The following is an 18,550-nucleotide window of genomic DNA, read 5'->3' as shown; positions in this document are numbered from 1 at the left end:
ATAAAATAAAAAAGCTTGAAAAGCAGCTAAAATTTTATTAAGTTATATCCCACCGTAATGAGATTAAAATGGGAAAATGTTTGAAAAGGAAAAAAAAAAAGGGTGTACAAGAGGGTAGTAGTAAATTCAGGAGCTGACAATCAATTCCTAACAGTGCTAAAGTCACTCCTGAATCTAGAACCATCTGAGATTATGAAAAACACATGTCTGGAAGGTACTAAGATGGAGAGATCACAATGGGTTGGGGATTATGGGGTTGGGGAATACTTCTTGAGCATTTCCTGAATTGGAAAAGGTTGGAACCTGGATTACAGAATGAACGAAAGGGGTTTGGGGATCAATTAGTCCAACCCTTGGTTAGTATAGAAAACTGTGACATCCTGATTCACTCTTTTGAAAACTCCCAATCCTAGACATGTAGGATATTGTCCATGGCTCAGCTGGCATAATCTGCAGCATGAATTGCTTTTAATTGCAATCTACTGGTCCTCCTCCAGCTATCATTTTCCACAGATAGATCCATCTCTCTTTTGCCCCTTGTGTTGACTGCAATCACATACTGTTGGGTCATCTGTTTTTTAAACCTGCCCAGCCCCTTCATCTATTCTTCATAAAGCATGGTTTCCGGATCTCTTTTCATCCAAACTCTTCCTCTGAACCCATTCACACTTCCTAGGTGCAGAACTGGACACAACACTCCAAGGGTGATCAAATCAACAGAGTCACGTTGACACTATTACTTCTCATGAGTCAGGTGCAACCCTTCTCTTCATTGTAACCTAAGAACTCACTGGCCTTCTGGCTGCTACATCCCCTAGTTTCCTTATGTTCATCAGGGGTCTTCAAACTTGACAGCTTTAAGACTTATGAACTTCAACTCCCACAATTCCTCCTCCAGTCATGTTAGCTCGGGAATTCTGGGAGTTGAAGTCCAAGTTTGAAGACCCTTGATCTAAATCAGGGCTGTCCAACCTTGGCCCCTTGAAGCCTGGCGGACTTCAACTCCCAGAATTCCCCAGCCAGCTTTGCTGGCTGGGGAATTCTGGGACTTGAAGTCCGCCAGGCTTCAAGGGGCCAAGGTTGGACAGCCCTGATCTAAATCCTTCTCACAACCAAACCCCAAGCCACTCTTCCCAGTCTGTATTTGTATGTTTAATTATGTCCTCTAAGATAGTAGCTCTTTCCCTTAGCTTGTTGAGGTCATCTTCAAGTGCCATAAACATTCCTTCTGCTCTATCCTCTAGGTCAGTGTTTCTCAACCTTTGCAACTTTAAAATGTGTGAACTTCGAGTCCCAGAATTCCCCAGCCAGCTTATTCTGGAGAATTCTGAGAGTTGAAGTCCACACATTTTAAAGTTTGCAAAAGTTGAGAAACTCTCTAGGTTCTTTATGAAGAGGCTGAATAAAACTAGAATCACTTGATAAGGCAACATATAGATTTAATAAAATAAAATAATAAAGTAGTAAAATAAAACCAAACACTATGCCAATATTGGAGAGATGGGAGATGCTACGGTACAAGATATTTCTCTTCAGGACAATGTACAACCAGTTCAGTGAAATACAGATTACTACTATATAAAGCATTGTAAAAACTACATGGTCTGATTTAAAAACTACATGGTCTGATTTAAGCATGGTATATAAAAATCATACATTGCAATGTCCTACCTGTCAATGAATACTTCAGCTTCAACCATAACAACACAAGAGCACACAATAGATACAAACTCAAAGTAAACCGCACCAAACTTGATTGCAGGAAATACGACTTCAGCAACAGAGTGGTCAATGTCTGGAATACTCCACCCGACTCTGTAGTTTCTTCCCCAAACCCCAAAAACTTTAACCTTAGACTGTCTACTATTGACCTCACCCCTTTCCTAAGAGGTCTGTAGGGGGCGTGCATAAGCGCACCAACGTGCCTACCGTCCCTGTCCTATTGTTTCTCTTATTCTTCTTTTATTTTTCTTATATGTACCCATTTCACGTATTCACAACTATGTATACACTTATACTTATTATCTTGTAAACAATTGGCAAATCAAATAAATAAATAAATAAATAAATAAATAAATAAATAAATAAATAAATAAATAAATAAATAAATAAATAAATAAATAAATATGACTAGCTCGATACCCGTGCTTCGCTGCGAAACTATGTGGCTGGGCTTAGGTTTTAGGGAGGAAAATAAGGAAAAAAATTCTGCCTCTTCCTACCAGCATCCATCAGTATTCATAAGGCTAGTGTTCTGTCAGTGTGTGAGAGTTGAGGGCTGTTTGGAAACTGAAAGAGTATTTGCTGTGGGAGCAAGGAGGAGACAGCAAGGAGGCTGGGCATGGCTTAGTTCAACTGCTCTGTACTAAAGCTACTTGGTGTTATGAAACTAAAACTGAAGCTCCTCTCCTCTGCTTGTGTTTTGCGTTTGGTGGGGAGGGGGAATAGAACTCCTTAGCATCAGACCGTGTTAATAATAATATACGAAATACTAATGATCTGATGGTCATTTCGAAAAATCCTTTCTTAGTGAGCACCTAGAAGCCAAGAGGAACATACATGCCAAATTTCAAGTTTGTAGGCTTTACGGTTCTGGAGATTTTGTGATGATGCATGAGTGGTATTTCACTTTTATATATATAGATTTAAAGTTAGATCCACAAATTACATCAGTCTGTTTGCTAACTCATGGCCATTGACTAAACCAAGATTGGTTGCCTGCACATGCTAAATGATAAACCATGGCTTCCAAATCTCATTAGTTGCATTTATATAACGTTATGACTTATGCGGGTTACATAAACCCAATCAGAACAAAAAAAAAATCCATGTTTTTTTATCATTACATCACTGCTGTCACAAGCTGTTTGCAGGCATGCCAGTTTCAGCTAAGCAGAGGCATGGATTCCATTGTTCCCTCTACGTGTGTATGTGTACCAAACTTGCTAGTGGACGTTGCTTCTCAATGAGCTGGATACTAAATGCTCTTTCCTCAATCTAGACCGGTGAAGCATGTCTAGCTAGCAATGTCTGGACAGGTACGTTTTGTGTGGGAGGAGAACATGAGCTAATGTGAGCCCTTTAAGATGCTATCTTAGAAGACCAGATATTATGCAGCAACTGATTTGCGCACCAAGCTTCAAGAAACTACTCAACCGCGCCTTTGCACCTGAGATTCTGTACCAGGAGAAGAGCAAGGGAACCAGGCCCTTGGACATTTTAAAGGGGGAGAGAGAGGAAAAAAAGGACTTGGTGCCTTTAAAAAAAAAAAAGATGTACAACACCCAGCTGTACAGCTTTCCCACACCAAGCAAACAAAAGGAGATCCGGAAGTGGTGGAGGGCACAAAAAAAAACAACCCACATGACTTTGAAGTCAAAACGATCAGGTGAGAAGGTTTCAGCAAATAGCAATTTCACTTCCTTGGAAATTGGTCTTTCTCCACTGAGGTGGGATGGTGTGTGTGTGTTGGGGGGGGGGGAGAGAAGAAATCTTGGCTATTTACATTCTCTCCATAGGGAAGGACAAATGCACACAGGATCCTCGGGGAGAGAAAACTTATTAATGGAGGAGGAGGAGGAGGAGGGGGGATTAAAAATCAGACACATCCGTAACCTGGAAGTCTTTTCCAAAGGGGATGATGGCATGTCCCGAACGCATTGAATAAGATTTTTTTTCCCCCTTCTTTTTCTTCCCCCGATTATGGAGAGACCTTTGGAACAGGAACAAAACAGAAATGAAACCAACCCCACCCCCTTAGGAATAACTTTGTATTTTGGTTTTGCTTTTTTTTTTTTAACAGGGCCGGTTTGGAAACGCAATCAGGTATTTTGGCAAGAGAATTTGAACAGGAGGTGTGTTAACTGGGGGGAATGAGCTGCGAGATTAAAATAGTCATCATCATCATCATCATCATCATCTCTGGGTGGGGAAGAGACAGAAAAAATAATTAGGAAGCCAAAAGGGGGAGAACGGATGGAGTTTTTTTGGCTTTTCAACGTTGCTCATTTTAAAAGGGTCTACAAGGGTAAAAAAAAAAAATATGCAACGTCTCCTGCCATTGCTAAGCACTCTCTGCAGCCGGGGAGGGGGTGGGGTGTTTTTTTTAGGGGGGGCGGTTGAGAATTGCAAGCAAGCATATTCCGAGGCGCGCTGCCTTAAAGCTAAATTACCCCGGGGGGTCGAGGGGAGGGAAGAACGAAACCCAACTGCAAATCTGTGCCCATTTCTCGCCTGGAAATTATAGTATGTGCCCCCTCCACCCCGCCGGCTGCTTTCTGCTGTGCCTTGCTAATTCCCAGGACCGCCACCCCTCCTTCCAAGTGGGCAAGACGCCACTTGCTTTTTTGCATTCAGTTGCCGGTTGCAGGGGGTGGCGGCGGAAGGAGGGGGGGGGTTGCCTTTTTTTCCACCACCCCCTTTCCCCTCCCCAAGCCACGATTTTTCAAGACCGTCTTTCTCGGGCTCTACGTAACGCCCTCTCCAAAGCAGACGCCATATTTTGTGTTGCTGATGTCGACATAGTGAAACGTAGACATATATATATATATATATATATATTAAAAAAGAGAGAGAGAAAGCTTGGCTTTTTCTTTCGTTTCTTCCTCTCAGCCCCTTCCCCCTCCCTTCCAAAAGTTGCGGTGGGCACGGTCGATAGAAGGCAAGAGAAAAGAGAAAGCATTCGTCTCCCCCTCATCCATGCCTTTTCTTTTTGTCCCAATTTGAATTGTATTCTCTTTTGCTTTCGCCCCTCCTCTTTCCAACTGAAGTCTTGAAACCCCCTACCCCCACCCCCACAAAAAGGGAGGTTTTTTTCCCCCTTAGCGGGGAGAGGGGCGGAAAAAGTTAGGTCTAAGTGGATCGCTTGGTGGACTAGCAGCTCGGGAGCCAGAGCCGCCCCCCCTCCCCAAGTCCATGTGGCAAAAAGGAACATCCAGTCTGGCTTCGCAAAGCAATGCAAGGCTTCCTTTATTTATTTATTTTTCCCTGCTGCTGCTGCTGCTGCGCTTTAAAAAAAAATTTAAATTTTTTTTTTATGGTGTGTTTTTAAAGAAGGGCGGGCGAGAGGAGGGTAAAGGGAGGGCGAAGTTTTTTTTTTTTCTTTTCTTTCCTCCTTACCTGCGATCAAAGCTTTTTTGGAACGCTGAGGCGCAGAACTTTCACCCCCCCCGAATGGAACTCTCGGTGCGCGTTCTAGAACGCCGAGGAGACGGTCCGGGACTTTCACTTCCAACAAATCGCCCCCCTTCTAGGGAAGGGGGAAAAATAGTGGGGAAAGGCAGGGGAAAAAAAAAAGGCATACGGTAGGATTTTAAAATAAATAAATAAAAAATAAAATAAAATAAAATAAAAAAAACCCCTCTCCGATCGGTGGTGGCGATCTACACCAAAACCCACATGATCTCTTACGTCAGCTTGCGTATTTGCATACGATACAATCCACACAGCTCCTCTATCGGGGTCCCTGGGTTTGCTTGGAAAGTTTTTGACGCGAAAATTGCACCGCGAACTCGGGAAGGAGAGGGGGGGGGGGGAAGGGTGGGGGTGGCGGTCAGCGCCTTGCTTTAAAGGAGCGTCCTCTTCTCCCGGCGGATTTTAAGGACTCTTCCCTTTATTTTATCCGCTTTTTATTCCCTCCTAAATGTGAAGATTGGTGTCACTGCAGTTAATTTTAACCGAAAGTAATAAAGGATTAAACTTTTGCCACGGAGATAACACGGAATGCATCTTCGCGCTTAAAAGACATCGGTGCTATCTCTTATCTCGGATGCCGTCCGTCTCATTTCATTGCTAGCTGTCTGAAGTGTTAAGTCCTTAGTTTAAGTCCAGATTCGCGTTAATAAGTCCTGATAAAGTAAGGTTTGTCCCCGGACACGCCCCCAACACCCTGGGTTTTAAGGCTGGACGCAGCTTTTACTTCTTTCACCTCTTCCCTAAACCCGGTAGGACTTACTCCCAGGTTAAGTTAGTTAGCAGGAACCGTGGAATCCCGAAGCCAGATGCTGAGCACACAATTTCCCCCGAAAGAGCAATTCAGAATGAAGGTCGGTGCAAAAAAGAAGGCAGGTTCATATTTTGGTTAACTAGCTCGCTTCTGGAGGCAGCGCACCGATGCATTTCCCCTCTCTCCCCCGCCACCTCTTGAGTAAGGCTTGAATCCTGCAACAGGGACCCTTGGCCGCTTCTTAAAAACAATCTCTGCCCTCATTTCCAAAAGCAGCTAGAGGTGTGGGTGTTTGGCACGCACACCTGCGCGTTCACACGCCCCCTCACCCGGAAGATGAATCTTTAATTGAAAGTACCGTTAATTTCACGGACGAAAGTAGCTAACTCTCTCTCTGTGTGTGTGTGTGTGTGTGTGTGTGAAGTTGGCCTTGCAAATCAGCCCAACCTCCCAAGGGGCCGAAAAGCGGAGTAGTGCAGCTGTAGCGCCCGGCTAGCTTCACGGGAGATCAATCGTGCATTATAATTTTAAGTTTTTTGCAGATTTTCAGAAGTGCCCTTTCGGGGCGTCTCTCTTGGGTCTTGATTTTTTACAGCCCAACAACTTGCTTTAACCTGCCGCCGGCCAGGATACTTGTTGCTCCGGTTAAATTTTGAGAGTGGGTGGGGTGGCTTTAAAAGTATTGCGCTGTCTCCTGATTAGATGGGAATTGGACCCCTTTTTCAATCTTTCCATCACTACCACCGCCTGCTTTGAGATGCCGTGAATGCAACTCAGGTGATTTTTTTTTTCCTCCAAATTTCGTAATTGGGAACCTATCCTTAAAGTAAGTCTCTAGGGAACGGTTGGGAATCCGGCGGCAATATAAACGTAATAAAAATATTAATTAGTGTTATGATCCTGAAAACCCTGGCCAAGAAAACAGGGATTTGACCAGGCAGTCTGCAAGAATCGGAGACGATTGAACGGGGGGGGCGGGGGGGGATAACTATTAGGGATATCATACATTGATTTTAAGTCACAACTAGGAAAATTGGGGACTGAATAAAGTGCTTTTTTTGCTTGCTACAAGTGGCTAATGTGGTTCACACTGAGCCATGGCCTAATCATGTCTTATGAATAAACCAACATTGTCTGGGTTCTCACTGCTCATTGTGATGAAAGTTAATTTCTGAAGCATAATATCCTATGTTCTCACCCACACGCTTACATTCCTGTTTGTCTGGGGTCCGGCTGTCTTTAAAATTCAAACTTGGGTCAGGCTGTAAAAACAGGGAGGGTGAAACTGAAACAGGATGTCGCGTCTCCTTTTAAGACCTGTATCCCCTTAGATTAACCGCAGTGCATCCATTAAAAGTTTGCATTGATAATTCATTTTAAGAATGGACCAAGTGGCGATCTAGATTTAGAAATTCCGGAATACATAACTCTTGCTTCGCTTTTCTTGCTTCGGGGAAAGGAGGGAGAAGCAGGCGGCGACGAGTTCACTTACCGTTTGGATAGCTTGAATGCTGCGCGCTCTCGGCTTTCCTGCGCGGAAAAGCGGGCGTGTGGCTGAGATGTTAGAATAATAAACCTCGCAGCCTTGCGGAAGGGAGCTCAGGATCCTATCTGCCTATTTACTCTCCACAAAGAACCGCGGAGAAGACTCCTTCCACCCAGCGCCGATCCTTTGAGGATGGGGTTTTCTTTTATCCTTTCCCTCCGCCTCTTGCGCTGGGAAGGTTTTGACTTTTAACTCCTCTACAAAATGGATGAATGGATGGAGAGGTCTAATTTGAGTTGTCCTGTTTGGTATCTGCTTTGTTGAGGGATCAGGCAATTTGAGGTCAAGGACGACTTGGTTTTTAAATATCTCCCTTTCCCTTCCACTCCTCCCCTCAGGTGGTACCATCTAACCAACTTTGGAAAACGGCTAAGTAAGGTCGGATCTGATTAATATGTGGGTGGAAAGTTACCCGAGAATCCCAGATCTTTTGGCTAGAGCGGGAGGTTAAAAAAAAAAAAAAAAGATGGGAAGGAAAGATTAACAAACCAGATCTGCATCTCATTTTCACAGGCAGACACCAAGTGATCCCCCGCCTTTTGTTCTTTAAATTTCTCTCCTCTATCAAAGCGTGATTTTCAGTGACTCTCAAGCCATTTGCTCAACCTTCATATTGTTGTTTTGTGATTTGCTCATTCATTCCCTGGGTGACCAAACCACCTCAGTGTACAGGGTTCCTCACTTTTTCATTCAGAACAGAACACAATAGCAGAGTTGGTGGGGACCTTGGAGGTCTTATAGTCCAACCCCTGGCTCAAACAGGAAACCTTTTACTGTTGCAGGCAAATGGTTGTCCAAATCTCTTTTTAAAAACCTCCAGTGATGGAGCACCCACAACTTCAGAAGGTAAGCCATTCCACTGCTTAATTGTTCTCACTGTGGGGAAATTTCTCCTTGGTTCGAGGTTGCTTCTCTCTTTGATTAATTTCCATCCATTGCTTCTTGTCCTGCCTTCAGGTGCTTTGGAGACTAGGTTGACACACACACCCCTCTTCTTTATGGCAGCCCTCAATTATTGGAACACCTCTATCATGTCACCCCTAGTCCTTCTTTTGAAAAATAGAATAGAATAGAATTCTTTTATTGGCCAAGTGTGATTGGACACACAAGGAATTTGTCTTGGTGCGAATGCTCTCAGTGGACATAAAAGAACAGATACATTCGTCAAGAATCAGAAGGTACAATACTTAATGATAGTCATAGGGTATAATAAGCAATCATATCTTACTAGGAAATAATATAAATCATAAGGATACAAGCAACAAAGTTACAGTCATACAGTCTCAAGTGGGAGGGGATGGGCGATAAGGAGTGATGAGAAGATTAATAGTAATAGTAGTGCAGACTTAGTAAATAGTTGGATAGTGTTGAGGGAATGATTTGTTTAGCGGAGTGATGGCGTTCGGGGAAAAACTGTTCTTGTGTCTAGTTCTGGTGTGCAGTGCTCTATACTGTCGTTTTGAGGTAAGGAATTGAAACAGTTTATGTCCAGGATGTGAGGGGTCTGTAAATATTTTGTGCAGTATACAGGTCCTCGATGGAAGGCAGGTTGGTAGAAATTGTGTTTTTTCCACTAGACATATTCAATTCCTGTCCATATTTATTAAGAATCGATTTGTTCTGGGTCCTATTTCTCCTTCTGCCCAAACAGTTCTTAAATAAGCCTTCCCACTTCATTCAGCTTTTACGTTTCTCCCAATACATCCAGATCTCACTTCCATAAGGCAAAAGGGCCATATCCATATTTTTATACACAACTGTTTTCACTTTGTTTCGTTCATACTCAAGTTTTGACCACATACTACCGACTGTCATTCTGTATGATTTGCACATCTTAAAATGCCTTCTTCCATCTTCCTATCTTTATTAAAAAGTTATCTGGGTTTTGTCATACATATATAACTTGCTACTGTTCACTCAAATTTCCCCAACAAATTCAACTACCTTTGTTATTTTCATACCTTAGTTTTCACATCCATATGTCTTATGGTATTACAGTCTTCGTAACATTTCTGCAAACCATCTGATTCTCCGTCAACAGCACTGTATTGTCTACATACACAACTACATTCCCAACTTCTAACATCCTCCAACATCTAATACCCAATATCTTTAATATCCCCTTACATGTTTATTCATAAGTACATTAAACAACTAAGTGGACATCACACATCTTTTGCCTCAATGCCTATCCATTCACTTAGCATTCCATCTATTTTCACACTTAATTCTATCACGTAGTAATCATGTATTGTCGGCTTTTAATGAATACTGCAACAAATCCTCAACTTATACTTTTTAATTTTCCGGCCTCCATGTCTACTACTTCATCATTCAGATTAATTCAACATATGTTGAAGTTCCTTTGTCACAGCCACAAAAGAACAAAAAGTAAAGCAGAGCATGGCAAAACAATCTGCCCACCATAAAAACATCTCTGCATTTCCCAGTTGGTTTATGTTGTCACTTCTTGAATCTTTTCCATCAAAACCTGCCAAATCCCTTCCTGGGGACACTTAACAAACTAATTCCTCCCTCTAGTTTTGCATTCATTGTTGATATCATTCCTTTTGATTTTAAGGGAACAGTAACCACCATTGTCAAGCATATGAACTTTTCATAGACATGTTAAAAGAATTTGGGCAGCCACTCTATAAACACACATGGAACATTCTCCAGTTACATCTACATTTGCAGATTTAATATTAAAAAAAAAATTCTCAAAGCATTTATGACCTTCCTTCCTTCCTTCCTTCTCTTTCTTTCCCCTTTCTTTCTTCCTTCCTTCCTTCCTTCCTTCCTTCCTTCCTTCCTTCCTTCCTTCCTTTCTTTCCTTTCCTTTCCTTTCCTTTCCTTTCCTTTCCTTCCTTTCCTTTCCTTCCTTCCTTCCCTTCCCTTTCCTTCCTTCTTCTTCCTTCCTTCCTTCCTTCCTTCCTTTCTTCCTCCCTCCCTCCCTCCCTCCCTCCCTCCCTCCCCTATCATTTTCTTCCAAATCTCTAATATACTCCTTCCAGCATTCTCATAGTTCATTTCATCCCATTTATCTTTATTTTTAATTTCACTTGTTGCTGGCTTTTTGTTGTCATCAACTTCCCGAGCAATTTTTTTTAAATTTTCATCAGAATTGCTGTGCATTTTCTTTACCTTGTTCAACCTAGACCATTCCTTGCTCTCTTTGGCAACGTTCTTTGCAAAAACCCCTTTTCCTTTCTCCAGCAGGGTTTTTCAGGCCACAGCTTGGATCTCCTGAGGGAGAAGGCACTAGCAGTAACAGAGTCAGAAGGGGCTTGGAGGTCATCTAATCCAACCCCTGCTCACGCAGGAGACCTATACTATTTCTGACAAATGGCTGTCCAGTCTCTTCTTTAAAAGCCTCCAGTGATGGAATACCCACAAAATCCAGAGGCAATTTGTTCCACTGATTAATTGTTCTCACTGTTAGGAATTTTGACCTTAGTTCTAGGTTGCTTTTCTCCTTCATTAGTTTCTGTTATGATATGTACAGAATAACCCTTGAGTAACAAGGATATGCACATGGAAACGTTTATGAGAGTAGTTATGAATAATTATTCAGCCATACACAGATACACTAAATTGAGTTAAAGTTTAAGAAATAGCACAGTCCAATAAACGGCCCAGGTTATATACGTTTTACAATCCAAAGAATATCCAATTACAAAGTCTTCTTACCGGTTGCCTTTGTCATTTAAAGTAAACAAAAATATCAAAGCATAAGCACAGCATAAATACAACAGAGAACCTTCGATAGCAACAGTATGTCTGAGAGACAGAATGTCAGAGAGAGCAAGCCATGATCTCTAGCTCCCTCTTATGGCAATTCGCAACACAACCAACCAATCGGACTATGGTACAAATCAACACAGTGACTTTGTCTTAAAGCTACAAACATACATTGTTGGTTTATATATTGCCAACCCAACTAATCGGTGGACAGATTCCTAACAATTTCTATCCTTGTCCTGCTTTCAGGTATTTTGGTAAATAAGTTGCCCCACTCTTCCTTGTGGCAGCCCCTCAAATATTGGAACACTGCTATCATGTCACCCCCTGCTCCTTCTTTTCACTAGACTAGACATACCCAGTTCTTGTAACTGCTCCTTGTAGGTTTTAGCCTCCAGTCCCCTAATCATCTTTGTTGTTCTTGATGCATCCCAGGACAATAGTTTTTGAATCAACATACCCCAGATGGGCTAACTTACAGAATGTGTCCAAAATCCAAGACCAATTGGGACTGAAATTTGGTAAGTTTGTGATCGCTTCAGTATTGTCATGCTGCCACAATCAGCTGTGACCATGTGATTATCATTTCCAATGTGCTTTGCTGGCTTCCTACAAGGAAACTCAATGGGGAAGCCAGCAGGAAATCGCAGTCACCCCCCCATTCCCACTGATTTTTTTGCCCAGATGCGCTCATTCTTCTTCTCTGTTTAGGTACAGATGAGTCTCTGAAACATGACTCAGTGGGTCACGGGTTGTATAGCATATTCTAAAAATGGAAAAATCTGCTGTGTAAACAGAATCTGAAACTAGCTACCCTGTTCTAGCCTAAAAAAAAAGGTAAACAATAGTTTCTCAAGTTTGGCAATTTTGAGAAGTGTGGATTTCATCTCCCAGAATTCCTCAGCCACCAAGGCTAGCTGGGGAATTCTGGGAATTGAAGTCCATGCATCTTAAACAGTGGTGGGATTTAATTTTTTTTACTACCGGTTCTGTGGGTGTGGCTTGGTGGGTGTGGCAGGGGAAGGATATTGTAAAGTCTCCAGTCAGAGGTGGTATTTTCTGGTTCTCCAAACTACTCAAAATTTCCGCTACTGGTTCTCCAGAACTGGTCAGAACCTGCTGAATATCACCTCTGGCTTGTGTCCCCACCCCACACATGCACATGTGTCTGCCCCTCCCACAAAACCATCTCCCCTTTCTCCCCTCCACCCCCACTCTGGGCCATCAACTCAGAAAGATTGGGGAGCTCTGGCTTAGATAATTTAGATAGTTAAAGATGATAGGTAGGGAGGTAGATAGATGGTAGGTAGGTAGATAGTAGATAGATAGTAGATAAGATGGTAGGTAGGTAGATAGATAGTGGGTAGATAGATGGTTGGTAGGGAGGGAGGGAGAGAGAGAGAGAGTTGCCAAACTTGAGAAAAACACTGGCTTAATAGAATAGAATAGAATAGAATAGAATAGAATAGAATAGAATAGAATAGAATAGAATAGAATAGAATAGAATAGAATAGAATTCTTTATTGGCCAAGTGTGATTGGACACACAAGGAATTTGTCTTAGTGTAAATGCTCTCAGTATACATAAAAGAAAAGATACATTCGTTAGGAGTCGAGAATCATAAGGTACGACACTTAATGATAGTCATAGGGTACAATAAGCAATCAATCATATTAGGAAACAATCAATATAAATCGTAAGTATACAAGCGACAAAGTTACAGTCATACAATCACAAGTGGGAAGGGATGGGTGATAAGGAGTGATGAGAAGATTAACAGTGATAGTGCAGACTTTGTAATAGTTGAACAGGGTTGAGGGAATTATTTGTTTAGCAGAGTGATGGCTTTCGGGGGAAAAATGATCTTGGAAAAGATAACAAGGGTCAAATGAAGGAGCTGGGTATCAGATGGAACACGAAGAAGCTATATAACTTTTTGGAAGTTGGAAAAAAAAAAAACCACTGTGGAACCAAACAGCACAATGCATTTCCCACTTTTCCCTAGAAAGCAACATGTCTATGCTCTTAAAATAATTGGGAGTCAAGCTGAATGCAACGGAGTATCTCCTTAACACAAATAAATATTAGTATTAGTCATGTGACACAGATCCGAATAAATATTACTTCCAAGTCTATGTAGTTAGACTTCCATGGCAAAATGCCTACATCTTTCATTGGTGATGAATGAACTTGGCAACGATTATTCTTACCTCTAAACCTCAGTTTCTCAATAATGCTTTAATTGTTCTTCAACTGTGCGGAGAGCCAGGCGTTTACCATTTCAAATTGCTACCATGATTTGATGACCTTTTGGCTTCCACATATAACAGTTCTTTTCAGCGGAGGCCGTTTTACGCTTGCTTATATTCACCGAGCTTTAAAATTATCTTTTTTTTTTCTTCCCGTTTTGTGTTTGATTTTCTAATACCAGGCTACAGGCTGTGAGAAACACAGCAATGGTTTAAATGGGTAAAAGTAATTAAAGGGTGCCTCTTTGAATAATTAATAGCTTAGTTGCACTATGCCTGTAAATCATAAAAGACTTGGAATTGAGACACAAGTTTTTAAATAGTACACTTTCAAACTGCTCAAATTGGTTTGTGAACTCTATTAAGGTCACTCTGCTTTCCCATTTTCTGTGGTTCCCAAACAACATATTTTTCAGATTTCCTCCCCATTAGACTGAATTAGGGGATGTTTCAATCCTAATTAATGAAATAAAATCCTGATTCAATCAGTGGGTGCTTTCTAATGCTAAGCAACTGGAATTATTGGCCTGTATAGTTTAATGGGCATTGAATGGTGTGGTGGCCTAGCGGTGAAGATGTTCGCCTCTCATTCGGAAGGTTTGAGAGTTCAATCCTAGGTAACAGTAGATGTTTCTCTCTTAGGGTGCAAAGAAAAAAAAAATCTGTGAACTTAAAATGGCTTCAGGAAGGGCATCCAGCAAATGCTCAGCTCCATACAGTCGCCTAGACTCTACCCCGAATTAAGGGATTACAGGGCTGTGAAAAGGGAGTTTTTATAATTTAATGGATGTATAATAGAATAGAATATTCACTGGAGCCATAGTTTGCATCTACAATCAATTTCACTGATAGTCAACTCACTAGAGATCAGCTCTTAACTGTTGATCCTTGAGGGCCTGGTTCTTCGTTTTCCAATGCTCTTTTGGATTTAATCTGCTGGCACAAGAAATGGATAAGAAGATGTCAAAATTTGACTTCCAGGAAGAAATAATAGCTTCACACATTAAACTATAAACTTGCAATGTTCTCATTGCAGGCACTTTTGCTGCATTTGTCAGATTGTGTTTTTAAAAAGATGTTCTCACCCAACTTCTGTTATTTTTAATTGATGGATAGCTTTAGCTGATCAATTTCCTTCCTTTAGGAACTTAATTTAGATCAGTGTTTTTCAAACTTGGCAACTTTAAAGACGTGTAGGCTTCAATTCCCAGAATTTCCTAACCGGCATACTAGGAGTTGAAGTTCACACATTTTAAAAGTTGCCAAGCTTAAAAAAAATACTGGTTTAGTTGTAGCAGTTCGGGATCAATGCAAGCTTTTTGGATTATGGATGTCTTCTCTAAAATCTTGACTCGGATTCTAGCAACACATCCTTATTCCAAGGCTGTTCTTATGGATTCATCTCATATTGATATATTTATATACTAAAATTCTTGTAACTGTTCAATTGTTTGTATTCTTCAATTGGGTGAAATGATGCGTCACAGGACAATAGTTTTTGAGTCAACATACCCCAGATGGGCTAACTTACAGAATGTGTCCAAAATCCAAGACCCATCACTCCTGTGGGATTGAAATTTGGCATGTTTGTGATCGCTTCAGAACTGTCATGCTGCCAAGGTCAGCTGTGGCCATGTGATTATCATTTCCAAAGTGCTTTGCCAGCTTCCTACAAGGAAACTCAGTGGGGAAGCCAGCAGGAAATTGGCAGTCATCCCCATTCTCACTGCTTTTTTGCCCAGATGTGCTCATTCTTTTTCTCTGTTTAGGCACAGAAGTATCTCTGAAACATGATTCAATGGGTCACGGGTTGTATAGCATATTTTAAAAATGGAGAAATCTGCTGTGTAAACAGAATCAGAAACTAGCTACCCTGTTCTAGCCTAAAAAGAAAAAGTAAGTAATTGGTGTTCAGTAGAAAAATAAAACTAAAAATAGATCCCTGACTGACTAAAAACAACAACAACTTTACAGGAACATGAGACTAAACATCCTTTAGTATTACAGCGAGGTAATATTAATTACAGCCTCAACACTGTATCCAAAACCATATTGAATTTGGTCATTGAATTAAGCTATTCTCTGGGTTGCATATATGGAATGTAAACTAATCAAAAGACCCCAGTTCATCGAACAGACTAACTTGTCAGGGTTCCAAGTAATACACCCATAGCAAACAGAACTCCAAGGCAGGATGATTCATCAAAGAACAGTTTTATTTAGTATGTCATATTGGCAACAGGCTAGTGAAAACCGACTCTTGAGTGTTCCTGTGGTTTTCACCTAATTAAAAGTAAAAGTTTTTCCACTTCCCCAATCAGTCAATCACATGGTCTAATCAAGATTCTGTCTGGTTGCCTGGTAACTTCACTCCTCATCTCTCTGACCACCTGTGGAAATGTCCTTGGTTCCCAGGAGAAAGTAGTTTGTTTTGTTACAAATCCCAGCTATCTCTATTCCTCCCTCCGTATCCCTCAGCTCCAGTGTGGCAACACTGAAGCCTCAAAATGGCCTTGGGCAGGTCAGCTTCAGGGTTGACATAACTTATAATTGCCCCGGGACACGGTGGCTCAGTGGCTAAGATGCTGAGCTTGTTGATCAGAAAGGTCGGCAGTTCAGCAGTTCAAATCCCTAGTGCTGCGTAATGGAGTGAGCTCCCATTACTTGTCCCAGCTTCTGCCAACCTAGCAGTTCAAAAGCATGTAAAAATGCAAGTAGAAAAATAGGAGCCACTTTGGTTAGGAAGGCAACAGCGTTCCGCGTGCCTTTGGTGTTTAGTCATGCTGGCCACATGACCATGGAGACGTCTTCAGACAGTGCTGGCTCTTTGGCTTTGTAACGGAGATGAGCACCGCCCCCTAGAGTTGGAAACGATTAGCACGTATATGCGAGGGGGACCTTTCCCATTCTTTTTTATAATTGGCCCAGCCATGTTTAAAAGTGTACAAGTTTAGCATATGACGATGATGAAGACAATTTATTAAACTTACATGCTACCCATCTCCCAATGGCTCAGTACAGTGTGTGGTGGAGGGTGGGGTGAGGTAGGGTAGGATTCTTTATTGGCCAAGGGTGAATGGACACACTAGGAATAAGATACCAATAGATAATAGGAAATATGAGGATAATAGTTAAAATAAAATTGAAATAAACATTACAATAAAATCCATAAAAAAGATGGCAAGTATGCCCGACCAGGTGGAATGAAGCAAGGGGTCTCATTCTTCCTCATATTTCCTTCACAGCTCTTCTGAATAATAGCAAACTGAGGTTTATCTGGATCTCAAGGCAATCAGCTGCAAGTTATGAAACCGAGTTTCTCTTAGAGGCCAGGTGTACCCAACCATGGCAAATAGGATTGATGACCGATGGTTGCAGGGAGGGGTGCAGTGTTCTACTAAAAAAAGCTATGTGGTAGTTGGCTTTCCTTGTTGGTTATACAAATGGAGGAAATTGTTAGTTCCTTTACTGGCTTGGATGATGATTTAATCCTGTCCTCGGCTGGCTTTCTCACTTCCCAGCCTGCTGTGATATCTGAATGTCATCTAGGAAGCATTTCCATAACAACAGAGGAGGATCAACACAAAATGATAATTTTGCTGCAGAACCAGACAATCAAAATAAGGAAGGAAGAAAATAAAGAGTTCTGGTTTTTTTTTTCTTAGCCTCTCTGTCATCCCGATTCTTCTGTGCTGCAGATTTTGTTTTTAAAAGGCAATATAAATATCAGCACTGGTTAAAATAGGTGCTTGGTAAAGGTTTAAAATAACAAGTGAAAATAATGTCCTGGCCTCACCAGGGTCTTATCGTATATATCTGTATATCTCCTTCTAGAAGGAAGGAGGAAGGGTGGGAGGAAGGAAGATTTCTGATGTTCATTGCCAGCTTTCCACTCGAGGAAACTCAATGGGGAAGCCATCAGGAAGTCAACAGTCTGATTTTTTTGCCTTCTTATGGTCATTCTGTTGCTCTGTTTAGGTAAGGAACTATCTCTGAAATGACAACCCAATGGGACACACTTTGTCTGCTCTACAACAAAATAATCCTGTAGAAATAGCTAAGAGGGAAGAACATTTTTTTAAAAAGAAGGTTTAAAGCTATAAACATTCACTTAACTGCCTTAGCTGTGTTTTTCTCATGGTAAGTTATGCAATGAAATCTGGTACTTCTTTTAATGGTTCCTCAGTCACTGCACTTCAGTCAAGGCTTTAGTCAAAACAAAATACTAAATGGATCAACAGACCACTTCTCTGGAAATCCCTATTGTTGGAAGAAATATCCAGGTCTAGGTCCAAGCTGGGAAAAAGGCAATGGAGGCTGGAGGCTGATTGGAAAGAAAGGTTTGTCTTTATTGATGAAGCAGAACCACCAACCACATGTGATTCTGGGCAGCTGACAAAATGGAGTTGAGAGTGGATGGGTTTTTATACCTTCTTTGGGCTTTGTATTTGAGCTTCCTGTTACTGTGCAAGAACCTGTCCTATTGGCTGTTGTCAGATTCCTATGGGGTCCTGTAGAGGTCATGGCTGGCTCTATAGGCAAAAGGGGAAAAACAAATCCTAGATGCTTGTCTGAGCTAATTTTGTCAATCTTTTGTTTGTTGCTTATCTAAGCTTGTCTTGACGCAGTCTTTCTGAATGGATTACCAAAACTGCATTTCTAAAAGCTAGCCTCTTTAGTTTTTGCTTGGGGCAGGGAAATTGAGGCTTTCCCATTTCTCCTTTAGGGGAAATATTTTATCCTGTCTTCTTTAATATTTCCCAAAATATTTCATTCTTCTGGGGAGGGGGTGGGCTTCCCACACTGTCTTGTGTTGCAACTCATAATGAAAATAAAGGATAAACAAAGAAGCTAAGAAATGGATGTTTGAGCAACCCGAGTTCCCAAGAGTCTGAAGAAGTGGATCCTGTTAATCTTAGTTTATTGTCACTCAGCTGTTCTCAAACATGACTCAAAATACTTAATGCATGCTAAGTTGATGGCAGAGCATTTTTCTGTACTGTACCATGTCTTGTAGTACAGGTGGTCTTCAATTTACAACAGTTCATTTAGTGACCGTGCAAAGTTATT

General features: G+C 41.4%; 1 protein-coding gene and 1 long non-coding RNA gene across 3 annotated transcripts in view; one reads left to right on the top strand and one right to left on the bottom strand.

The window, feature by feature from the left end:
- The window catches only part of ZHX2 (zinc fingers and homeoboxes 2), a 69,861-nt gene extending 64,455 nt beyond the window's left edge, over nt 1–5,406 (bottom strand). The window contains exon 1 of the mRNA XM_087962152.1: nt 5,119–5,406. The gene's annotated coding sequence lies outside the window, so the exon portion shown is untranslated. The remainder of the gene's footprint in view (nt 1–5,118) is intronic.
- Nucleotides 3,506–16,863, top strand: LOC148131543 (uncharacterized). 2 transcript variants are annotated; one of them, XR_015749043.1, is made up of 3 exons: nt 3,506–3,825; nt 8,273–8,336; nt 11,667–11,752. It is a non-coding gene; the product is annotated as an uncharacterized LOC148131543 (long non-coding RNA). The 2 variants fall into 2 exon arrangements; XR_015749042.1 differs by lacking the exon at nt 11,667–11,752 and adding an exon at nt 16,726–16,863 and having other exon boundaries at nt 3,625–3,825.
- The last annotated feature ends 1,687 nt before the right edge of the window (nt 16,864–18,550 follow it).

Source organism: Notechis scutatus, chromosome 3 (assembly GCF_049901735.1).
Source record: "Notechis scutatus isolate UNSWTSFEM ecotype Mainland chromosome 3, rNotScu1.2, whole genome shotgun sequence".
NCBI lineage: Eukaryota > Metazoa > Chordata > Lepidosauria > Squamata > Elapidae > Notechis > Notechis scutatus.
Note: the sequence above shows the minus strand (reverse complement) of the source record. Positions and strands in the feature narration are given on the sequence as shown.